The following is a 27,549-nucleotide window of genomic DNA, read 5'->3' on the forward strand; positions in this document are numbered from 1 at the left end:
CTCACCGCTCATGACTGTTTCGAGGTGATGAAAATGGAGACTTCACATTTACCGACAGTCAGTGAAACAGCCCTTGAGAATCCTGACTTGACAATCTTTGTGGATGGGTCTAGGTATGCTGACAGCATTGGACAGTACCACACAAGATACGCAGTCACCACCGAAGATGCAGTTCTTCAGGCTGGATTTCCAAGAAGCACAAGGCATTCACCTGGCAGATACTGCTGCAGAACAAGCTGCAAACAGAACACAAGAAGTTGTCAGTGGATTGGATGTACCCATCCCGGATGGTACAGTGGGTACCCCTGAAGAAATGGTACAGACCACCATGATTCTACAAGACTTTCTTGTGAGCAGGACCCATCTCAAGGAGCAGCAAGAAGCAGCTGATAAAGAAGAAGAAGAAGTGTGAATCAAGAAAGGAGCCACAGAAACTGAAGAGATCATGGAATTAGACAAGAGGCCATGCCTGCCACAATCAATGTTTCCTGCAGTGATACAGTGGGCCCACGGTGCCTCTCATCTGTCAAAAACTTTGATGAATGCCCTGATAAATAAATACTACTTAGCCCCGGGGATTACACCACTCACCAACAACTTTTGCAAGTCATGCACTATTTGTGCTAAATGTAACCCAGAAAGAACGGAAAAGGTACCTTTGAAGTATCTAGCAAAGGCCCAGGACCCCTTTCAAAGGATACAGATCGACCACGTCCAGATGCCAAAGAGTGGCTGATATGAGTATGCACTGATTGACAGAAAAAAAACCACGGCGAAAAGACTTTTAACGGAAATAGTGTGCAGGTATGGTGTCCCGAGGTTATAGAGAGTGACCAGGGGCCGGCTTCCACGGCCTCAGTAACCAAGGAAATATAGGCAGCTCTAGGGGTCACATTATCTTTCCACACCCCATACCATCCTCAGAGCAGTGGGAAGGTGGAAAGATTAAATGGCACAATAAAATCTAGGATGCTAAAAATGTCTCAGGAAACAGGGAATGAGTTGTCCAGATAGCCTGCCCATAGCCTTATTCAATGTTAGGTACACTCCAAGGGGAAACCATGGTCTGCCACCCTGTGGGATAATATTTGGTTTAGCCCCCAGACTAGGTTGTTATTTCCACAATAGTTGTAACTCCAATCTGATGTATTAACTGATTATGTGACTGCTTTATCTTCAAGAATTAATGTCCATTTGGAAGTATTCTCCTCCATTCCAGATCCAGAGCGAGATACAGGATCACACAAGTTGGTTCCCGGAGACTGGGTCCTGGTAAAGGAGTTTGTGAGAAGGCACACCCTTGAACCCAGATATGATGGTCCTCTACAGGTTCTCCTAACAAGTGCCACATCAGTCAAGGTGGCCAGAAAGAATACGTGAACACATGCCTCCACTGCAAGAAAGTTCCTGTACCTGAGGAAGAGGCCAAGGGAACCAAATGATTCTGTATATCCTTTTCATAGGAACACTGGGGGTATAAACCTGAAAACGCCCAAAACAGGAAGGACAAAAATGGGAAGTCACTCTTAGATATAATGACAATCAACAACATACAGATCAGCCTTACACCAAAGAGTTCAGGCTGACCATTGAGAATCCTAGCCCAGAAGACAGTGGGACCTATGTTCTGAGCCTATGGTGGGGAAGTGGGTATCCCGGTTTTAGAAAGCCTTTCCAACTGAAAGATATGTTCAATAATCCTGAGTGGGGAGTTCCCCAATCCATATCTAGCTCAAACCCCCTGAGGCCCCACATACAGAAGTTAGGGGACATGGTGGCCATAGCAGACCCTACCTTTAAGGACACGATGGCCGTAGAAACCGGGTTCTCAGATGTCAACTTGTGGCTAGAGTGAATGATGTACAATGCAGAGGGGCTAGGCCTCATCTGGGAACAGTACCGCTAAACATACCCCCTGAACATGAGACATGTTTCCTTAGCCTGTTTACCAACACAACCACTAACCACTCCCTGTGTGAACATTGGAAGGAGGAATTTCCCATAGTCACCAAAACTCCCAAGCCAGGAGAAAGTATCACCATATACCCTGGCAATTACACATGCCATGGACGGTATCAGGGAATGGGAAACCCTTTGGAAATTTCACTAGGGGTTACTGTGGATCTTATAGTGAAACCTCCATAGGTCTAGTACAAAAAGTCCAGTCCTTGGGAGACATACACATTTGTCCAGAGACCACTCCACAAATAGAACCAGACTTAAATGACATACCCAGGCTTAACAGGAGGTGTAGGAGTGCCCCAGCCAGAAGCTTTGGCCCTCATGTATACATAGACAACATAGGGGTCCCTAGAGGGGTCCCAGATGAGTTCAAAGCAAGAGACCAAGTAGCAGCAGGATTTGAATCTTTGATCTACATCATCACTGTAAATAAAAATGTAGACTGGATAAATTACATCTACTATAACCAACAAAGGTTTGTCAATTACACTAGAGATGCACCCCAAGGTTTAGCCGAACAACTAGAAGCGGCGTCACATATGGCTTTCCAAAACTGCAAGGCCTTAGATATGGTCCTAGCTGAAAAGGGGGGTGTGTGTAAGATGGTGCCTAAAACAGGTACATGTTGAACCTACATCCCAGACAACACTGGCCCAAATGGTAAGGTGACTTTGGCCATCAGGAAACTTGAGGATTTGTCCGAAGAATTAAAAAATAATTCAGGTCTCACCAACCCTTGGGATCAATACTTCACCTGGGTTAGGGGAGGGTGGCAGGGATTACTAACACAGATAGGAATAACCATCCTGATAATCTTGGTGACCTTGGCTGTCATAGTTTGCTCTATTCTCCCCTGTCTTAAAAAAAAATGTGTAGGGAAAGTTATTGACCAATGTTCTTTTGCTTTGCTTTTGTGAATCAGGAAATACCAGATGAAAATTATGAAATGCACTCTGTTACAGTCACCTCCCCTCAAGATGCAACACCATAAGGTTACAGGAACAGACAGCACATGACTGCCCCTCCCAGCTGTATCGAGTAGGGTAATGAATTAGTCATTGCTTTCCTCTATATACAGTTGAAAAAATTGCAAGGGGAACGGGCCGGGGGGGGTGAGTTTTTCTAGTGTAAGGGCCAGATTCTTAAATAGACATTTTCAAGATGGGAACTGTAATGGATGTGAATAATAACGATATCAGGTGTTACCAGGTGAGGTATATTTAAATGTCTATTTCAAACTCTTTATATCTGTATCAGAAGTTTTGAAATGTTAAAGAGCCTTAAGACTTTCCAGATACTGTGCTACTTCCTCTTTTTCTGTCTGGGGCCAGACCGCATTGAGTTATCAATACACTGTAGCTTCCTGCAGCTTCCTGTTGCTTCCCCATCCATCTCCCAGAAGTCGTACCAAGACCAGACATGACGTCAACATATAATAATAGCTTTGATTAATTGTTAGGTTTGTTGAAATTATTGCTAAATTTGCTGAAACTGCTAAAAACCTCAGACAATGTCACAATAATGTGTTTTGCAAGTGTTTTGTTTTTGTCTGGCGAAAATGTATAAAAACGTGGAAAGTGGAAATAAAGATTATTAGAAGTTTTTCATTCTGAACTAAGTGTCAGAGCATGATCACTTCATCATGGTATGCATGCTTTAATTTGATAAAGGGGTAGATATAATAATTTCAGAACTTTTATTCTGAATCCAAAACACAACAGGCTGTGTCACTCAGGAAACGATAGAAAGCCGTCCGCCGTCTCTATGCACTCTGTAGCTCTGATGGTAATACAGAGCAGAGGTCCGAGGAGCTTGGGGACCGCAGCAGTGTCTAACATCACCGGAAGTGTTTGCAACGCCATTTCTGAGCCTACGCACTGTCAGTGGAATGGACAGGCGCGCTCCTTTGTCAAGCTGCATATGCAGGAATTCAGCATGCTATATATAGAGTCCAACATCTTGTGGTGATAAAAGGAAATGGCAGGTGATGATGAATCACAGGTGAAGAATAATGTGGTCATACAGGTGGGGGGCCATCTAGTGGACATACTGGAAATAGTGAAAAAAACAACGATAACCAATGTAATGTACTATATATTGAGAATGGGAATTACCACAGAGACAAAAAAAGAGGAATGGAACAATAGAAGGTGGCTAAAATATAAACAAGGATAACATATGTGTGATAAATCTTAAAATATAGGCAAAAAAGCATTTAGACTTGATGTAAGTATTGGACATTCAGCTCATCATGGGGGATCATGAGGGGATACTAATGTGGTGGTAATTTAAAAAATAGGGACGAGGGGGCCAAATGGTGGACAGGTTCCATGTATAGGCAATAGCAACATGATGATCTAAAGTCATGTGTATGGGTAAAATAGGGATCAGTATATATAAAAAAAATGAATTAATTAATAAATAATGAACTGTCTGTGGTGTACACATATATTGGTGTGAGTATGTGTGATGGCCTGAAAATAGTTAAAGATCTAGACTGCTAAAGAGAGAAATGATGTATGGCGGATATAAGATACCCTAAATGGTGAGAGGGGCCATAAATCCATAATGCCAGCCACAAGCCTGGCCCGGAAGCATGGAGACAGGTCTCTTGAAAACCATCAGGTGGGGGAGGATTTTTTGGGGGGTTTTGGGGAGGAAAAGGGGAAGGAAAATTACAATTAACGTAAAAGTGTATCCCGGACAATATACTTACAGGTACCGAACCAAAAACACCCACCACCCTAGTGGCCAAGATCACCTAACACCTAAAAATATTTATATACGATATCAAGGTGATCTGGAATAAAAATGGAGGATAATGGTTAGAATGGGGAGGAAAAAGAACCTGAGGTAGTATAATAGCAAATATGTATTATAAGATGGTAGAGACCTCTAGTTCCTTGTTTAACCCTCTAGGTGAGAGGTTATCTAAAGAATAGAGCCAGAAAGTCTACCTCTCACAGAGTCAGTGAAGCCTCTCTGCTTCAGGGAGACTTTTTGGTATCTGTTCAACAACCCAGACTTCTAGGCCCTGGGTACATTTTTGGTGGCACTGTGCAAAGTGGAGAGGGATACTGTGTTGATCTGTTCCCTCTTAAGTGTTAACCAAACCACTGTCTGAGGGAACATTTAGTATGTCCTATATACAGTAATTTACATGGGCAAGTAATGCAGTACACCACAAAATAGGAGGAACAGTTGTAAAATTTAGCGATTTTTTGCGTTTTGCCTTTTGATGAAAATTCCTTTTTCCCGTGGGTGACAAAGGCACATATTTTACAAAGTGCCTTTTTGCACTGATACATGCCGATGAGGGGGGCGAGGCATAGTTAGATGAGAGGTTCGTTTGGGCTGTAATTTTCTGGGGGCAACTTTATTTTTGAATTTGGGAGCTCTGCCATATGTGACACGAGGTTGGGCGGGAAGAATGGCTTTGAGGTGTGGATCCTATGTTAGGATATTCCAGTGTTTTTCAAGGATATGCTCCATGTTCCAATATTTTTGATGGAATTTAATTATGAACAGTGTTAAATTGTCAAAGGTTTCTTTATAATTACGTTCAGGTTTGCCATTGGGATAAAACATGTGTGCTTACTGTATAAGGGTATTGGGATAACCCTTATCAAGTCATTTTTTTTGTCAAAAAAGTTCTCTGTTCCATATAATCGGTAGTAATAGTACAGTTTTTTTGCAGCCGACAAAATTGGCCCTTGGGAATGTTTTTGGTCCAGGCAGGGTAATGACAACTGTTATAGTAAAGTAACAAATTGCCTGCCATGGGCTTAGTGTAATTTTTGGCTTGGATTACTGATTTATTGTGGCTGACTTCAAGATCAAGGAAGGCTAGTTTATTTTGATCCTGGACAAAGGTGAATGAAAGTCCAAACTGATTGTCATTGCAGTGTTGTACAAAACCTTTAATAAGGTCAGAGGGGCCATCTCAGATGATTTTGATATTATCGATATGGCGTCCAAAAAATGCCAAATTGGTGAGGTATGGACGTGTAAAGAGGGTTAATGTCCAATGAAACCCAGGAATAACTAGATTCCATGAGTATGGCTCAAGTAGTTCTACTAGTGTGTACTGTCTCTGATATGGGACTGGGGATTCTGCACCAGAGGTTGCAGAAATTGGTCCATTGAGAAGCTGGTGGTGATGCTATCCATATATCAGGAACCATGAATCAGACTGAGAGAGAAGTAAAGTTAAATCACACTTGTTTAAGAACAATAGAGGTGATGGGAGGAGCAGACGTGTGAGGTGAGAGCTCCCTCACACACTCGGACCAGAGAGAAAGAGCTGCACCTGACATGCTTGATTAAAAGCAGACAGTCACAGCTTCAGCTGTTTTTTTGAACATAGAGACAGAAGGTGAAAGGAGCGGAGAAAGCGAAGGAACCATTGCGGGGGAGGAGGGGGAGGAGATGACCTCTCGTAGGCTCGCAGCCCTTCAGCCAGCTGGGGGAGGAAGCAGGAGTGTGAATGGTGGACTGAGGGCGTACATGATGCTGGAAAGAGGGAAGAACATCGGAGGCACGGCAGGAGCAGGGATGCGCCGGTACGGAAGCCCTGATACTGGAGGATTTCAGGGGAAAGCCGGTCACGGCTCACCCATGCTACATACTGCACATATCCACAGCCCACAGAATTGGAGCCCACCAACAAATGGGAGAGGCAGGGGGATGTCTGGAGGGGGAGAGGAATGGATTGGAGGTAGTGGCAGCGGACATACAGCGCCCACCAAACTGGAACAAAGGAGCAGCCCACAGACATTCAAAGGTATGGAATAAATTTGGTGGGGGAATGAACTTAAAAATGAACATAAAAAAGGCAAGGAGGTACAATATGAGCTGGGGGATGCCCTGATAGAACAAAAGTTGGAGATATTAAGGCCTCTTAAGGATACAGAGACACAAATAGCAAAGAAATCAGGAACCACCCCAAAAGTAACCCCAAAAGAAAGCTCAAGTGATCCACTAATAACTGACACTCCATTAGCAGATCCAGAAGGAGACGGCCAGGGCTACGTGGAGGTAGAGGTGGGACTCCTAGAGACAGATCATAAATTAGAAGAAGGAATAACATCACGCGCATTCCCTGCTGGGCTGATGGAAGGCGCCGCTAAGGAGTATATACTCCGCACAGAGGACAATGAGACAGAGACAGAACCAGTAAGGAGCGGCAATGAACAGGACTTTAGAGATATTAGAGAACTGATAAGAGCATTACCCACAAAAACAGACATACAAGAACTGATATCCACAGTGGAGAGGTCATGTAAGCAAGCAGTGGAAGACCTCAGGGAAGAAATAGTGGCAGTGGGAAATAGAGTGGAAGTGCTGGAAGAAGGCCAAGATCAAATTAAATAAGCTATGGGAGAAGTTCAGAATATCATTAACCGCTTCCCGACCGGCTCCTGTAGATATACGTCGGCAGTATGTCACTTTGAATTTGCCACCGTGTGCACGCACCCACGCCTGCCGCAAGCTCCGTGAGTTGGGTCGTGGGTCCTGCGGACTCAATCGTTGCGGGGATACCCGCGATCGCCTAACGGAGAGTACGAACGGGGAGATGCTAATGTAAACAAGCATCTCCCCGTTCTGCCTAGTGACAGTGTCACTGATCTCTGCTCCCTGTCATCGGGAGCAGAGATCAGTGACGTGTCACATACAGCCCATCCTCCCTACAGTTAGAACACATCCTTAGTACTGACTTAACCCCTCCCCACCCCCTAGTGGTTAACCCCTTCACTGCCAGTGTCATTTACACAGGAATCAGTGCATTTTTATAGCACTAATGTATAAATGACAATGGTCCCAAAAATGTGTCAAAAATGTCCGACATGTCCGCCATAATGTTGCAGTCACACTAAAAATCACTGATCGCCGCCATTAGTAGTTAAAAAAAATACTAATAAAAAATGCCATAAAACTATCCCCTATTTTGTAAACGCTATAACTTTTGCGCAAACCAATCAATAAAGGCTTATTGCGATTTTTTTTACCAAAAATATGTAGAAGAATACATATCAGCCTAAACTGAGGAAAAAAAATGTTTTTTAAATATTTTTTGGGGATATTTATTATAGCAAAAAGTAAAAAATAATGCGTTTTTTTCAAAATTGTCGCTATTTTTTTGTTTATAGCGCAAAAAAATAAAAACCACAGAGGTGATCAAATACCACCAAAAGAAAGCTCTATTTGTGGGAAAAAAAAGACGTCAATTTTGTTTGGGAGCCATGTCACACGACCGTGCAATTGTCAGTTAAAGCGACGCAGTGCCGAATCGCAAAAAACACACTGGTCAGGAAGGGGGTAAATTCTTCCAGGGCTGAAGTGGTTAAACAGCAAGAAGATATGTTGAATACATATAGAGACCAATTAGATGATATCGAGAACAGGGACCGCCAGCAGAACATAAGGATATGGGACCTACCTGAGAAATATAATAATAAAGATCTGATAGCAACAGTACAGAAACTTTTCTCACAGATTTTGGGGCCGAGTATGTTGGAACCAGTGGAAATAGATAGAGTCCACCATATTAACCCTCTTGTAAAGCAGAATAAAAAAAGGCCAAGGGATTGTATATGTAAAATTCATAAATACTCCGTGAAGGAGATTATAATGAGGACGGTACTGGACACACCCTTTTTTAAATTTGAAGAGACACGGGGAAGTGAGGCGGCAGCCTGAGGCGGCGGTAATGTCTCCTTAGAGCTCCGCTCCTTGGGATTGTTAACTGGAGGACTACAGGTCCCAGTGCCACTAATATTTACAAAAAACGGGTCACTGCTCACCCCAACTCAGCCAGCAACCTAAATAATGGTCCTAAGAGGTCAGAAATCTACTTTTAAAAAAGGTATTTCTAAAGAAAAGATACACAGACTGGTGTCTGAGATGGCAGCATCTTCCTCTCCCTCACAGCGCAGCAGCTCACACAGGACACAGCCTCTGCCTCACAGCAAAATAACACAGGCTTCTAAGGGTGAGTCAGTGTGTGACCAAAATGTTTCACAAATTACAACACAGCCTGATATGTTCAAACAGTTTGAATATATGCTCCAGAAAGCTCTTAAACAGACTTCTGACCACATTACAGATATGTTAACTAGAGAAATTAGAGAGCTGGGTCAAAGGACTGCAGACCTAGAATTGAGAATGGATGAAATTGATACACGCACTCACAATTCTATGACTGAAATTATGTCACTGAAGGAAGAAAACCTCACACTTCAGTCACGTTTGGAAGATCAGGAAAATAGAAATCGTCGATCGAATTTGAGCATCAAGGGGATCCCTGAATCTTATTTAGACTTGCAGACAACAGTCACAGCGCTGTTTCAGGAATTAATACCTGAAATTCCCATTGACAGGCTTGAATTTGACAGAGTACATAGAGCCTTAGCTCCACGCAAATCCTTTGGCCCTCCTAGAGATATCATTACCAAATTACACTACTACAGAACCAAAGAACAGCTTTTAACAGCAGCCAGAGGTAAAGATCTCCTCAGCTTTCAGGGCCACAGTTACCAGCTTTTAACTGACCTTTCCCCACTTACAGTGGCTAAGAGACGTGCACTCAAACCTCAATTACAGATACTTCAGCGCAATCAAATTGCTTACCAATGGGGATTTCCTTTCTCTCTTCGTTTCACACATCTGGAAACCAAATACGTTTGTCGCTCCTCAGAAGATTTACAATCGATCCTGATCGACATAGGGTTAGCCGAAGAAACCCTGACAAAGAACCAGCCCAGCAGAAGTTTCATCTCTCGATCATCACAGCAAAATAAAGCCACAGGATCCAGTTCTGCATCCTCGTCATATCAAAATCTCAGCAAGCGTGGTCATTATGAACATTCACCTCCCACCATTGTGGACTCAATGGACTGACTTTCCAGTTCACACAAATTCCTCATACTTTCTTCAGATTCCCAGCTTCTTATGCTGGTTAATTTCCTTTAAGTGTTAAGCTCATGAATAAAATGAGCTCTGACTATATGGTTTAGTTATGATATTAGTGTGTGAAGGGAGGGGGTAGGGAAAGAGGCAAAAATGAGTAAAATTATTATTTTTTTTTTTTTTGTTGATTTTTTTTTTCCCATTTCTCTTTTTCCTCTTTACTCTACCTTTTTTTTTGTTAAAAAATAAATAAACAAATAAATAAAAAGGTAAAAAATGGTAATAAAACTATTAGTTATTTAATAATATATTAATATTCTAATAATTCCTGTGGTCCTCCGGTGTTGTTAATCCCATAGGAATTTTTTGCTGCCCTTTTTTTACCACCTACAGAGACCCTCTATTTCTTCTATGGGGGACTCTGCGGGTGGTCCAGGATCCTCTCAGGGAGTATTATATACTCTCCTGAGATGCTCCCATACCCTATACTCTAACTTTAGTCTAATGATACTTGGTCTACATATGGCAGTGGTTCTCAACTCCAGTCCTCGGGACCCACCAACAGGCCAGATTTTAAGTATTACCTTGGGGAGTTGCAGACTAGAATACTGCAATCACTGAGCAGCAAGTGATATCACCTGTGATGTATTTCAGCTATCTTGCAAACCTGGCCTGTTGGTGGGTCCTGAGGACTGGAGTTGAGAACCACTGACATATGGGGTTTTTGTTTTTGTACTCTCTTACTTCTTCTTTTTCTAACTTTTTCTATTCCCCCTTGATCCTCCGGCTGGTCGTCCTGGCTCTTGGTAAGCACCTTATCTACTATGATATATTGTTTATTCTACTTGGTTTATGGCCCCTATAAATGTTTTGTCATTAAATGTACAAGGGTTTAATATTCCACATAAACGTACAAAAGCATTACGCTCATTTGCATTAAAGAGAGCTAACATTATCTGCTTACAGGAAACCCATTTCACTGATAAGATTTATCCCAAATTTCTTTCATCCTCATATCCACAATTTTATACAGCCTCTGCCACGGTTAAACAGCGTGGAACTCTGATTGTTTTTCACCGTTCCACTCCGTTCAATCTGAAATCACAATTATCTGACCCTGAGGGACGTTATTTACTTTTAACAGGTTTTATTTCTGATAATCCTATTACAATTTTTTCATATTATGCACCTAACAAACATCCAACTGCCTTCTTGTCTCATCTTTTACATGTAATTGAAGCTCATAGGAGTGGTACAGTTGTTATCTGTGGAGATTCCAATGCAACTATATTCCCATTTCTGGATAACTCTCCCTCAAAACCTAACACGGGTATTAAAAACTTGACTTTTCAACACCTACTTAACACGCATGGTTTAGTTGACACTTGGCGAGAGATGGATCCTGCCAGTAGACATTTTACTCACTATTCATACCCACATAAGTCTTTCGCATGAATAGATCATATCTTTACTCCATCTAGTATGTTACCAGAAATCATTTCATCCAAAATTGTTCCTCTTCCGTGGACTGACCACTGTGCAGTAATTACTACTATTGCTTCCACAATTCCCAGATCACATGACACAACTTGGTGCATAAATGACTCTATACTGACTCATCCCTCTCACCGTGTTGAGATTGAAAAAGCATTATCAGATTATATAACGTCTAATGACACGGGTGATATCTCTGCTCTTACATTATGGGAAGCCCATAAAGTGGTTATTAGAGGTAGACTCATACAACAAGCTACTATTCTCAAAAGAGAACGTAAAATTCTGTTTGCAAAACTTGAATCCACCTTTAATGACTGTTACCAGACATTTCAATCCTCTCCGAATGCTAACAACAGCACTAAACTTGAAAGAGCTCGCCTAGATTTAGATCTTTTTCTGACCGATTCAGCAGACAAACTCATACGCAAGCGCCAACATATTCAATACCTTAAAGCAAATAAACCCGATACGCTTATGGCTAGAATCCTGAAGAATTCACAACACAATCAAACACCCATAAAGCTAAAAATATCCAGAGAAGCATATACCAGTAATCCAGTAAAGATTCTCGAGATATTTCGTTCTAATTTAGCCAAATTATATTCCTCATCTCCTAATTTTGATAAGTCCAAAGCTGATGTTTTATTTTCTAATATTACACTTCCTAACCTCGACCAGCTGCAGAGAGATCAGCTAGAAAACACGATTACTGACAATGAAGTGTTGAAAGCTATAAAATCCTTAAAATTACGTAAGAGACCAGGCCCAGATGGCTTTTCAGCAGCTTATTATAGACAGTATGCACACATCTTAACACCAGTCTTAACCAAAGCCTTTAATTCGATTCTTGAAGGGCATTCCTTTAGAACAGAAACGCTTACTTCTATTATAGCAATGATTCCCAAACCACACTCTGATTCTACCTCTTGGACTAATTACCGTCCTATATCTCTTCTTAATCTAGATATAAAACTATTGGCTAAAATCATGGCCACCAGACTAAATTCTATTATAGGACATCTAATTCATAAAGATCAGACAGGCTTCATGCCAAAACGCCAGGCAGGTGATAATATCAGACGTACACTTTTACTTATCCATGCAGCTAAATCTAGACAGATCCCAGCTTGCCTGGTGTCTCTAGATATAAGGAAAGCATTTGACTCTGTCACATGGCCATACATGGAATATACTCTCCAAAAATGGGGTTTTGGTGATCACTTTCTATCCTGGATTTCCTCTTTATACAATAATCCCAGAGCATATATTAAATATTCCGGTTATAAGTCAACAATGTTTGACATCAAAAGAGGTACCAGACAAGGTTGCCCCCTTTCCCTATTACTTTTTGCCTTATTAATCGAACCTTTAGAGCAATTAATTAGAAATACCCCCGATATCAAAGGTATTGAATTAGGTGGTCACAATCATAAATTATGTCTCTTCGCAGACGATATTCTCGTATTTTTGTCACGTCCACATATATCTACCCCTAATTTATTACTCACACTTGAAAACTTCACCCAAATCTCAGGTCTATCCATCAACCCTACAAAATCAAATGCGTTAAATATCTCTTTATCACAAACTGGACTTCAACAAGCCCAAACTTCCTTACCTTTCAACTGGGTTCCGAAACAACTCCCATATTTGGGAATACAAATCACAACTTCCCTTAAATATCTTTTTGCAGTTAACTACTTGCCTCTTCTAAAACAAATTACTGCTCTTATGAAACAATGGGCTTCTCTTCCGTTATCCTGGTTGGGAAGGATTAACGCTATTAAGATGTCAATACTACCAAAATTTCTATATTTATTTAGGGTACTTCCAATACCAATACCATCCTATTTTCTAAGACTTACTCAACGTAGAGTTATATCATTTATTTGGGGTAACACCAAACCTCGCATATCTAAATCTACATTGTATTTGAATAAACTGAATGGGGATTTGGGGATACCCAATTTTTCTTCTTATTATAATGCTGCGCAAATTGCACTTCTACCCAAATATCACGCTATGGTTGAAACACCCCTTTGGGTTGCTGTTGAATCGGTAGACAGTGATCCTATCTCAGTGGCAAATATGTTATGGCTAAACACTGCTGATAGGATCCACCTTACTAATCCAATAACAAAACATACCTTGACTATTTGGGATAAATTCAAACATAATCTTAAATCTCCACATAATCCTCTGCTTTCATTTCTCCATAATCCAGCCTTTTATCCTGCTTGGAAATTTCCAAGATCATTCTCTGCATGGTCCACGGTAAATCTTACCCGTTTATGTAATCTATCATCCTCATCTAATATTCATGCCTTTCCTGTATTATGTGAAACTTACGGTTTACCTAAAAAAGAAATATTTCGCTATCTACAGATTAAAATTTTTTATGAACCACTACTTAATACAGGTTCTACTCTCAATCAAATGACTCAATTTGAACGTATCTGTATGAGCGACCCGCACATCAGAGGTCTTATCTCACTATTATATCACCAATGTAATGTGACTTCAGGAGAAACTCTACCCTCATATGCTATTAAATGGGCACAGAATATTAATCAAAAACTGGATGATAAAGATTGGTCTAATATATGGTTAGCCACCAAAACTTCCTCTCCTAACTGTTTTGCTGTAGAAACGAATTATAAAGTTTTAATGCGATGGTACATGGTACCAGCTAGAATAGCTAAATTCGCTCCCTCATATTCTCCTAATTGTTTTAGAGGTTGCGACATGCCCGGTACACATTATCACATATGGTGGCAATGTCCTGTTGTTAAAATATTCTGAAATAACATATTTCTTATGGCCTCTAAAGCCTTGGAAATCACAATTCCTCCAGATCCCACCATGGCTATTCTAAACCTAAAACCTACCATGCTCACTCACACTCAATTTCTTTTATTTATCCAACTAAGTACTGCAGCCAAACAAACCATTACCAAGGCATGGAAGTCTCAAACTCTAATCGTGAACGAAGCTAAACACAGAATGAATAAAGCACTCATACAAGCAAAGATGACAGCTATTGAAGATAATAAAATTGATCTATTTAATAAGATATGGCAACCATGGGTCAAGCACTACTTTCCTGCTGACTTTGACCAATCTTTGTTATTACCACACTAGGTTATATAATATATTCATTAAATTTAATTGTATATATTCCATGAGCCAGGACGCCACCCCAGGTTTCCCTTTCCTTCTCTCTTTCTTCTCCCCCCCCCTTTTCTTTTTTTTGTTGTGTAATATTTTCTAGGGTATATACTGTTTGAATATATGAGATACATATTCTTTTCATACTTTTTCTATTGCTCATCTTACAACTAGACAACTATATCTAGCCAAATCATTTTTATTTCTATGCCATACTTAAAATGTGTATAACATAATAACAGTTGTAAGACGGTTCTATGTATAATATTATACTGTAAAGCTTCTGGAAATATGTGATATGTATCCATGTATTATATTCTTTTATTCTTTTTTCTTTCTTTCTGAAAACTCAATAAATATATTTAACAAGAAATTTGAAGAGACACAAATTGCTTTATTTCCTGACATAACACGCAGAACTTTAATGCAATGCAAAATGGTGCGTCCATTACTGGAAGCAATGCGGAAGGCTGAAATTAGATATAGATGGGGATTTCCTTTTGGATTAATAGCCACACGAGATGGGAAAACGGCGGTACTCCGTACAAAAGATGATTTAAAAAAGTTTGTGGAGATATTGGACCTCCCGCTAATTGACTTTGCAGATTGGAGAAGAAACAATATAAATAGCATAATACAACGCCCTGAACCTTGGACTCAAGTTCCAGAGAAAAGTCAACAAAGGACTTAAATAAAGAATTTAAATAGAAATTTTCCGAAGCACTGAGGAGGAGACGGGGGAGGGGAGGGGGGATGGGGGAACATCTTTTTTTTTCCCTTCCCCTTTTCTTTTTTTTTTACCCCCCCTTTTTTTACCCCCTTTTTTTACCCCCCTTTTTTTCCTTTTTTTACCCTCCTTTTTTTTACCACCCTTTTTTTTCCCATTTCTTTCCTCCCTTTCCTCCTTAGTGCCGAGCATAGAAAAATTGTAATAGAATAAAAAAGAAAGCAACTATATAGAAAGATATTAGAAAGAATGGTGCGGGGTATAAATGAGGGAAAGGGTACCCTCAGTACAAATAGGTAGGTCCTGATGAGGGATTGGATAATCTGCATTAAGCAGAGGGGTGGAAGGGTGAAGGTAAGACAGGGAATGCCTGCGGGGGATTACCCTCCTGGTAGATGGTACACCCTAAATATCAGGGTGTTATGTTGTGGTGGATGTGGATTTTTAGATTTTAGTACAAATTCCCTAATAGAAAAGGAAAAGATAATAGTTGGCAATGAGTTAAAAAAGCATAGATTCTATATATTTTTGGAGAAAATAAATGATGGATAACTCACTGAAGATTATGGCATATAATGTAAGGGGGTTGAGTTCATCCCAAAAAAGGGGCCACCTATGGCAGGAGGTGCGTCACCAGGCGGTGGATATAATCTACATGCAGGAGACGCACTTCATGCCGGGATCGGTTCCTAAGCTATCGTTATCTCACTATAACCAATGGTTCCATACACTCTCTCCTATCGCAAGGGATGTATCTATAGCTTTTGGGAAAACATGTCTATTGATTTCCACAGCAGTACAAACAGACCTAGAGGGGAGGTTTTTATTTATTAAAGGAACTTTGTATAGGTTTTGTTATACGTTTGCTTCCTTATATGCCCCAAACAATGGCACGGTAGACTTCCTATTGAAAACGTTAAGAAAGTTGGAGAAGTTCAGGGAGGGATGCGTAATTTTGGGGGGATTTTAATACTATTCTGGACCCTGAATTAGATACTACATCAAGAAAAACTGTTTTCTCTTATAAAGCACTTAAAAAATTTAAAAAATATTTACAAAGTCTCCACCTGGTGGATGGTTGGTGGGTCTTTAATGAGAGTTTGAAAGACTATAGCTACTACTCAAAGACCCATAAAGTATATTCTAGATTGGATCTATTCATGGTGGATCATTATTATCTGGAATATGTTAAAGGCCGTGACAATAGAACCAATAGCAATCTCTGATCATGCACCAGTGGTGATGAAGTTTCTTCCGGTATCTGTGAGTCAACGGGAGAGAATATGGCGATTAAATGAGTCATTGTTAAATGACGAGCAGATAGCAGAGGATATACGGAAGAAAATGATAAGTTATTTTGAAGAAAATATAGCAGGAGAGGTATCAGAACAAATGATATGGGAAGCCCACAAGGCCGTCATTAGAGGGGAGCTGATAGCTCATGGGTCGCGAGTTAAGAAAAAGAAAAAGAAGGGGATTTATTAAGAAATATACATGAGTTAGAGATCAAACATAAAAGCAGTCTAGACCAGTGATGGTGAACCTTGGCACCCCAGATGTTTTGGAACTACATTTCCCATGATTCTCCACTACACTGCAGAGTGCATGAGCATCATGGGAAATGTAGTTCCAAAACATCTGGGGTGCCAAGGTTCGCCATCATTGGTCTAGACCCTGAGGAAGTTAAACAGCTGGAAATGCTTAGAATAAAACTCTCCACATATCTTGATAGAAGGGATAAGGACAAATATAGATTCTTTGCACATAGATTTTATGAACATGGGAACAAATGTGGTAAACTATTAGCCAGACAATTAAAAAAAAACAAGAAATTTCCCACGTTCATAATATACGAATAGGTAATAAACAGATAATAGACACAAAGTCCATAGCTATGGAATTTGAGCAGTTCTACAAGGGCCTATATAATATCCAACCAAATTTGTCAGGATTAGAAGAAGGGATTCAAGTGGAGGAAATTAGAATTTATATTAAAGAATCTGCATTATCACCCCTCACTTTGGAAGTGGTGGAGAGGTTAGAGGAGCAGATTATGGTAGAGGAAATAAAAAATGCAATAAAAAATTTACCAATGGGGAAGAGTCCAGGGCCGGATGGTCTAACAAATGCATATTATAAAAAATGTATTAATATCTTGACTATACCAATTTGCAATTATTTTAACCAACTTACAGCTACCAACCCGTTACCCCCAGAAGCTTTGCTGGCTTTTGTGACAGTAATACCAAAACCTGGGAAAGACTCACAATACTGCGCAAACTATAGACCTATCTCCCTTTTGAATTCAGATACCAATAATTCAGGACCTAATAAAACACCAAGGGTAGTGCTATCAATGGATACCGAAAAGGCTTTTGATAGAGTGAACTGGATATTTATGATGGAAGTACTAAGAGGAATAGGGCTGGGGGAACGGATGATGGGGTGGGTATCAGCATTATATGCTGGACCAAGGGCAAGGGTAAAAGTTAATGGGACCCTATCAGGAGGTCTGGATATACGAAACGGTACAAGGCAAGGGTGTCCACTGTCCCCAATATTATTGGTCCTCATGTTAGAACCTTTCCTATGCAAAATAAGGGAAAAAAAGGAATAAGGGGAGTAGAAATAGGATCTAGGGAGTACAAAGTATCAGCTTACGCTGACGATTTGTTATTTTTCCTTTCAAAACCCCAAGAATCCATTAAAGAAGTGATGCAGGAGGTGATAAAATATGGGAAATTATCAAACTTTAAAATAAATGTGGAGAAATCGGTATTACTACCCTGTCATATGCCATCACCATTAACTACATCTCTGCAAAGCAAATACCCATTTATCTGGAACAGGAAATCTTTGTTTTATTTGGGAGTACATATATCTGCAGCTGTAAAACTACTATATGAACAAAATTATAGTCCCCTACTTGCCAAAATAATAGAGGATTTGCTTAGCTGGAAAGGACATATGTTAACAATGTTTGGGAGGATCAACACCCTTGAAATTAACATAATACCTAGATTATTATATATACTGTACACAGTACCCATACCACTCCCCCCAGTATTTTTTTAAAAAGGTACGTAAAGAATTCTTATCCTTCATATGGAAGAATGGAAGAGCTAGAATAGCATATAACATCTTACGCAGAAGGAAAGAGGAGGGAGGAGTAGGGTTGCCAGACATTGCAATGTATTACAGAGCAATGACTCTGGTATGCATACTAAACTGTCATGACTCTGAAAACAAAGCATGGGTGTTGATTGAAAAAAATATGGCAGAAAGGGATTTAGCGGGGGCACCATGGATACCAGCCAAGGACTGGTATGGACATCTCCATTAACTTGAAACACACTGGCACACTGGCAGAATAAATAAAATGGGTAAATATGCTCCTAAAACATCTCCTTTAGCCCCATTGGGGGGTTATCCATGGTTCCCCCCTGGAGAAGAAAAGGGAGCGCTAGGTCCATGGGAATCAGGAGGGAACACAATGTGTTTGAGATATGCCCCCCTAGGCACTCTTATGTCCCAAGTAAAACTGATATCATTACAAGGAGACATGAAGATGGCAGGATGGAGATATAACCAAATGTGAAACTTTAAAAAAAAAAAGAACACCAAATAAGGCCCCAAAATACGTTAACCACATTTGAGAAGATGTGTAGGAAGATATCAGAACCCAATCATTTATTGTCACAGATGTATAAACTAATGCTTAGCGAACAAGAAACCACAACACCATATTTTATTAAAGAGTGGGAAAATGAACTAAACTGTACATTTACCCCATCACAAAGAAAAAAATTAATAGAAGTAACACACTCATCAACTGTAAGTTCATCTATTCAGGAAATGTCATACAAATTTTTGACTAGATGGTACAGAACCCCGGTGCAATTAGCACAGATATATCCAAATGCAGATATTCGTTGCTGGAGGGGATGTAAAGATAGGGGTACATATCTTCATATTTGGTGGACATGTCCTAAGATCAAGGTATTTTGGGAAGAAATAGCCCCATGGATCAAAAGAATGTCAAATAAATGTATAGAATTAACACCAATACATTTCCTGTTCCACGGGACTATTGGATCCACAAGATCTTATAAAAAATAGTCTCACAGCGCATTTACTAAACCCGGCAAAGAGGTTAATACCCAGGTACTGGAAACAGGCTACATGTCCCACATTAGGAGAATGGAAAAGGGAGGTGGAGGAGATGATGGAGGCAGAAAGGTGGGTTTATAAGACCAGAAATAAACAGGACAGATTTGAAAAAAATATGGGAAAAGTGGGAAAACTGATAAGGTGTTAGATAAAATTAATTAGAAGCCATTGCCGGAAGTCAAGACAAACTCTAAAGGGGAATTTTATAATGGGGAAAAAAAAGTAGGGAATGATCCACAACATTTCTTTTATATCTTTTTTTTTTCTGTATTTGTTGTTTGCTGATAAGACTATTAAATTAAATATGCTGATTATACGGGATGGCTCCCTCTGAGGCATTTGCTTACCTCTTCCACTCTCCCTCTTCTCCCCCTTCCCTTACCCCTCCCTTTTTTTTTCCCTCACGTAATAAGTTAATAATATACACAAAGCACAAGCACTTGAAATTTTTTTGAATTATTATAATATACTCATAAATGAGGGAGGGGTTTATCCCCCCCTATCCCCCTCCCCTTTTTTTCTCATATTTAATAGGTAATAACAGAGGTAGAGCACAAGCACTTGATATTTTTGAATTTTTATATAATCAACTAATAAATAGGGTAAGTTTTCTCCTCACCCCCTTCCCCCTGTTTTTTTTCTCTCCTTTTCATGTAATAAGTTGATAAAATACACAAAACACAAGCACTGGAAATTTTTTTGAATTATTTTATAATGCATTTATAAACGAACGAGGGGAGGATTTACCCCCCCATCACCCCCCCGCCTTTTTTTTTTTCTTTCCACACATAACAGGTCAATAAAATATATATATAGAGCACTAATATTTGAATAATTTAAATAAGTTTTATAACACTTTCATAAAATTGGAGTTTTTGGTTTTACTTTCTTTCACGTGTAATAAGTTAATGACACATATAGAGCACAGCACTTGAAAGAAGGTCTTTTCCCTTTCTTTCAAAATTTTTTTTTTCCCTCTCCTTTAACACATATTAAGTCAACAATGTATATAGAGTACACTATTGGAAAATCTTAAATTATTTTTATAGCACTCTTATAAAATTGGGGCTTTTTTTTTCTCTTTTTTTTTTTTTTAGGGTATGGGGGAGGGGGTGTAGAGGGAGCCATCCCTCTTGTTGGCGTGTATCTATAAACCAGGATATTGAATATTGTCCTCTGTCTTGGGGAGATGAGTCATGTAAACGTTTATTGTAATAAGAAAAAAATGTTTAACAAAGAATGAATTATAAAAAAAAAATCACACTTGTTTAATAGTAATAATAAGGTAAACAGAGTAAGCGTAGTCAAAACAAGCCAGAGTTCAGTAACCGGATCGGGTAGTCAGCCAAGCAAATGTCAGAGAGCCAGGATTAATGTAGTAGTACAGTAAGCAGGATCAGGAGCCAGAAGGAACATCAGCCGGGCAAGTCTTCAACAGGAACGCAAGAGAAAGTCACTGTGATGTTGACAAAGGCGAAGGCAGAGATCAAGTGAGCTGGACGACTTTAAGTAGGCTGGACTGACGAGCAGAATCAAGAACAGCTGGGTAAATGTGGGGAAATGGGAGCTGGCAATTAGCCGACAGCTGAGTGGTCAGCTCAGAGAAGGAAGGGCTGAGCCCAGCGTCTGCGGTCAGCATGGAGTCTGTACCTATAGTTAGCAAGTTGCAAAGCCTCCTGAACTTGTGCCCAAGTGGAACTAAGACCACGGAGATGCTCCTCTAACGCAGGAATACTCTGCGGAACAAATGAGTCAGGCAACATGGAAGGTTGGAAGCCATAATTCACCATAAACAGCAGGAGTTCAAGGCACCGTTGTAAGCAAACTCTGCCCACAGTAATAGGTCTGACCAGTTGTTATGATGGTCAGAAATATAGCAACGTAAGAATTGCTCCAAGGACTGATTGGCTTGTTCTGCAGCCCCATTAGACTGCAGGTGATATGCAGAGGAGAAAGCAAGCTGAATTCCCAACTGTGCACAAAAGGCTCACTAGAATCGGGAGACAAACTGACTACCCCTGTCCGAGACAATCACCTTGGGTAGTCCATGTTAACGAAAGATCTCCCGAGAAAAAATGGAAGCCAGTTCCTTCGAAATGGGCAGCTTCTTAAGTGGAATACAATGACACATCTTTGAGAACCAGTCAACCACCATAAGGATAACAGTGTTGCCTTGGGAGTTGAGTAACTCCACAATGAAATCCATAGACAGGTGGGTCCAGGGCCTCTCTCTATTGGGTATGGGTTGGAGGAGGCCCACTGGAAGGTGTCGTGGAGTCTTACTCTGAGCAGACACATGGAACAGGCAGCTATGAAGGCAGTTATATTAGCCCATTGACTAGGCCACCAGAATTGTTGGGAAATGGCCCAAACGAGTTGATTCTTCCCAGGGTGGCCAGCTGCCTTGGGAGAATGGTAAGTCTGGAGCATGGCAGTACGAAGACTCTCTGGGACAAAATAGCGGTCACAAGGTTTCTCAGGAGCAGCATGGACCTGAGCAGCAAGAATTTTGTCACCCAAAGGAGAAGAAAGACTGGTGGGAACCGTAGCTAGAATACGATCAGGAGGAATCACAGGAACCGGAACCGATTCCAACTTGGAAGTGGAGGAAAATTGTCATGACAAGGCGTCAGCCCTTACAGTCTTAGTACCAGGTAAGAATGAGACAATGTAATTGAAACTTGACAAGAAAAGAGCCCATCGCGCCCTTCTGGGAGAGAGGCGTTTAGCCTCAGACAAGAATGTTGGATTCTTATGGTCAGTAAGAATGAGAACCGGCACAGTGGTACCTTCGAGGAGATGTCTCCATTCTTTCAGGGCTAAAATGATCGTCAAAAGCTCTCTGTCACCAATCTCGTAATTGCACTCTGCAGGTGACAATTTCTTGGAAAAGTAGCCACACGGATGCATAGCGCTGTCAGAGTTAGGATGTTGAGAAAGAAGGGTGCCAACTCCAGTCTCAGAAGCATCAACTTCTAGGATAAAAGGCAACGTAGGATCAGGATGTGCCAACACAGGAGCAGAAACAAAGGCAGCCTTGAGTCTCTCAAAGGCCTTAATGGACTCTGGAGACCAGCTCTGTAGGTTACTGTCCTTTCTGGTCATATCAGTCAGGGGCTTGACCAGAGATGAGAAGTTATGAATAAACTTCCGATAATAGTTGGCAAAGCCCAGGAAATGCTACAGAGGACGTAAACCCATGGGTCAGGGTCACTGTAGGATTGCAGAAAGTTTATCTGGGTCCATCGAAAAACCAGCAGTGGAAATGACATAGCCCAGGAATTTAACCTGTTCACATGGAACTCGTACTTATCCAGTTTACAATAGAGATTGTTTTCTCTTAGTCTCTGAAGCACACAACAGACATCTGTGGGGTGGCTCTCCAGGGACTTGGAAAATATGAGGATATCATGGAAACCACCACACATAACTGCAACAAATCTTGGAGGACATCATTAATAATTTCCTGGAAAACTGCCGGGGTGTTACAAAGGCCAAAAGGCATTACAAGGTACTCATAATGGCCTGTTCTGGTATCAAACGCAGGTTCCCACTCGTTGTCCTCCTTAATCCGCACAAGATTGTATGCCCCTCTCAAATCAAGCTTTGTGAAAACTGTTGCTCCCTTGAGGCAGTCAAATAACTCTGTAATCAACTGAATCAGGTAGGCATTCTTGATCGTGAAACAATTGAGACCCCTATAATCAATACAAGGTCTCAGTTCACCGCTCTTCTTCTTCACAAAGAAGAAACCAGCACCAGCAGGAGACGAGGATTTGCGTATGAAACCTCTAGAAAGTGCATCTGCAACATACTCCTCCATGGCCTTATCCTCCAAGACAGACATGGGTAAACTCGGCCACAAGGGGGTATGGCACCAGGTTGAAGGTCAAGTGCACAATCATAAGGCTGGTGTGGAGGCAAACTACCGGCTTGACCTTTGTCAAAGACATCGCTAAAATCGCGGTACTCCTCCGGCAGGGAGCAGAGTGAAGAGGTGCACAGGACCTTGGCTACCTTCTGGAAGCATGTCTCACTGCATTGTGGTGACCAGAGAGAACCTCAGCACGGAGCCAATCAAAAGAGGGGTTGTACCTCTGTAACCGAGGATAACCAATAACCAGTGGAAACCTAGGTGAGGCAATAACTTGGAATTGGATTATTTCATGGTGAAGAGCCCCTACGGCCATGGACAATGGAACTGTCTCATAAGTCACATGGGCAGGCTGTAGAGGTCTCCCGTCAAGAGCCTCAATGGCAAGTGGAGTGTCACGCAGCTGCAGCAGAATCAAGTGCTGCGATACAAAGGCAGCATCAATTAACAGGCCTGCAGCCCCAGAGTCGATTAGAGCCTGTATCTCCATGGACGACTCAGCCCAAGAAAGGGTGACCAAAACCAGGGGCCTATCCTGGATAACTGGGGACAAAACAATGCCACTTAAGGTCTGTCCATGACAGGACCTCAAGGTTTGGGCATTCCCTGGACGGGTAGGACAAGACTTCAAAAAGTGACCTGCCTGGCCACAATAAAGGCACAATCTCTCCCTCCTCCTAAAGGCTCTCTCATCCACAGTGAAGCCCAAGTGCATGGGTTCATCTTCACTGACCGACTCGGTACCAGGAGGCATGGGAGGTGAGGGAGGCACGGGTGGGACTGCAAAGCTCGAAAGCAAGCTCAAGCGCTCCTTAAAAGAGAGTCTTTCTCTGAGTCTGGTGTTAATGAGGATGGAAAACGTGATCAAACTCTCCAGCTCAGTGGGTATATCTGGGGCTGCTATCTCATCCTTGATGGAATCCGAGAGACTATGAGAAAAAGCAGCCACGAGGGCCTCATTGTTCTAAGCAACCTCTACTGCCAGAGTAAGGAATTCAATGGCGTCTTCGGTAACAGTTCTTGTACTCTGTTTGATGGACATGAGGCACTTGGCAGCAAAAGCGGAGCATGTGGGAACATCAAATACCCTTTTAAAGGAGGCCAAAAAGTCAGGGTAATTCAAGACAACAGGTTTTTGCATCTCCCATAGAGGGTTTGCCCAGGCCAAGGCTCTCTCAGAAAGCAAAGATGTCACAAACATACTTTGCTTCTGTCCGTTGGAAACGCCTGGGGCAGCATCTCAAAGTAAATCTCAACCTGCCTGAGAAACCCTCTGCATTGAACTGGATCGACCCCAAATCGATGGGGAAGCAGAGCGGAACCAGACATGCCTCTTATAGAAGTAATATTCGAGCCGGGTGCCTGCACAGGGACTGGCGCAGCAGCAGGGACGGCCTGCAACTGCAACTCAGGTTGTACCGGAGCAGCACAGTAAGAGTTTCCAGGTGAGCCGTGCAACTCAGGAGCATTTGTAACGCTATGGCAAACTGATCCATGCGGTGATCTTGCTCATCCAATCTAGAAAAAATATTACCAACAAGTGGATTGACTGTATCTTCTGAATTCATGGCCTTCGCCCATATCAGGAACCATGAATCACACCGACACAGAAGTAAAGTTAAATCACACTTGTTTAATAATAATAATAAGGTAAACAAAGTAAGCATAGTCAAAACAAGCCAGAGTTCAGTAACCGGATCGGGTAGTCAGCCAAGCAAACGTCAGGGAGCCATAGATAAATGCAGTAGTACAGTAAGCAGGATCAGGAGCCAGAAGGAACGTCAGCCGAGCAAGTCTTTAACAGGAATGCAGGAGAAAGGCACTGTTATGTTGACAAAGGCGAAGGCAGAGATCAAGTGAGATGGACGACTTTAAGTAGGCAGGACTGATGAGCAGAATCAAGAACAGTTGGGTAACTGTGGGGAGATGGGAGCTGGCAATTAGCCGACAGCTGAGTGGTCAGCTCAAAGAAGGAAGGGCTGAGCCCAGCCCTGACACCATAGCTGCAATGATGAGTCTACCTGGGGGTCTTTCTGAATTTTTATGGATCTTGGGTATGTGATATAGGTATGGGGTATGGTAAAAATCTCGGTGAAGAAAGGAAGCTTCTGTTTTGTCAAGGATGCCACTAGAAAGGGCATCCTTAACTAACGACTCTGCTTCAATATTGAATGCAGGAAGTGGGTCTTTGGACAGTTTGGTATATGAAGAGGAATCAGATAACAACCTGTGTGCTTCTGTGTGATATAGTCTGATTTGTTGAGAATGACTATACCACCACCTTTGTCAACTGTTTTTATGACTATGTTGGGATTGTCCATTAGATTTATAAGGGCAATGTTCTCTTCTCTGGATAGATGGCCTAGGTATTTATGTTTGGACGAGGGTGGCTGTTGACAAAGCCTGAGGAAATCTGAGTACACTACTCTGTAGAAAGTGTCTATAAAGGGACCTTTTAGAATAATTGAAGAGGTGCTAAATGTCACAGAGTACACGCTAAACTGCCCCACATCCCAAGTAGCAAAACATTGAAAAAATCAGGTTTCCTCTGAGTGGGACTTTTTAGAAAGGGGTAGATAGCACAATGGGGTATGAAAACGATATATAAAAAGTATATAAGATTTTATTCAGAAACATAGGTTTAAAATAATGAGCACATATATACACTACACATATCAAAAGGTCAAAATTAAATACTGGACAGGACTAGTCATACAATAACAGTTCAAAGAAGACAGCTGATAATCGCAGAGATCTGTTAGGTTGATAGTGAACACAACAGAAAAAACCCAACGCGTTTCAAAATTGCTATTTCTTCATCAGGGGTGTATGCGATTTTGTCGAAGAACGTGCAAACGTCTGCAATTTAAACAAATGAACACAAATTAAATGCGTAATATTGATTATACACAAACTAGTAGGTACGTATATAATCACACCGTACTTTGCATTTTAATGTGTTTAAAAACTGACCGTGCAAACTGTGTAATTCTTGAATTGGTTTCCTATCCAGGATTTGTCATTTAAAAACAGTGTGTGTTGCAGCTGTCAGCTTGCGAGGCCCCTGGCCCGACGGGGTAGATCAATGCACCAGCACAGGTGGATAGGTCCAACGGCATCAGGAGGGGGAACAAAAGCAGAGTCCCACACAAAAGACAACCCAGGTTGGCCCTCCGAGGTATACCCCTTACTGTAAGAGTATAGAGAAAAGAAGGAGACAGAGAGGTGGCATGTGTTAAGTTAGTTCATGAAACTGTCACCCACCATAAATCCACCCAGCAAAAAATATATATATGAAGTTAAGTATGCATGCATCCATGTACATACATATATGCACACACGAATATATATATGTGTATCTATACACATACTGTATGTGCACCTAGACAATTCCAATAGTGAGTGATTAACTAACATAATGGTATATACCTTGCCGGGAGGCGGTCAAGTGGAAGGGGGGAAAAACAGGTGCAGAAACCAACAAGCAAGGACCTGTTTGTGTGCAGCTCTACAGACACATGGATCAGGAAACTTAAGTAACGCCCAACAGATTGATCTATAATAATAAGCAATTTTTTCATAATCTACAGGACCCGCATTTGGCCTCAGTGTGATCTCAGATCCAAACTCTTATACGCCCTTGATTAATGGGCCTTTATTCCTATTGAAAGGAGGTAAAACTACCCCATACTTTTCTACCTATTTACCTCTACCTCGATGGAGGCTATAAAAATACTTTGGATACATTCCATCAAAGCTCTATACACCATGCTCAGGGGACGCGTCTGATGGGCAGTATGTGTCAACATGTTTGTCTTCTTTTAACCCTTTGGAATGCATAACCAATATCTATAGATACCAATGTAAGTGTAAACGAAAAAATATATATTTATGTAATTCTATGTTTTTTTGGTTTGATTTTTATGCATATTTACTATATATATGTTGTATATGCCATTTTCCACACAGAAATCTCTATTTAAAGCTTACAATCACCCCTGAAGAAGGAGGCAAAAAGCAACTCTGAAACGCGTCGGGTGCAAGCGTATTGGTATCACTAGCTTTAGATCTATGGAATTGCATTCCCTGTTTTTACCCATGTCATTTGTTTGATGTTTACTTGAGAAACTTTTTTGTAACGAATAAACTGGCGTTTTACTCTATATACTCTCCTAAATATTCCTTCATATGTGCCTTTAAAGTCCACCAGGGGAATTTTCTCTGTTTCAAATTTTGAATTTAG

The sequence above is a fragment of the Aquarana catesbeiana genome, linkage group LG05, assembly GCF_042186555.1.
Source record: "Aquarana catesbeiana isolate 2022-GZ linkage group LG05, ASM4218655v1, whole genome shotgun sequence".
NCBI lineage: Eukaryota > Metazoa > Chordata > Amphibia > Anura > Ranidae > Aquarana > Aquarana catesbeiana.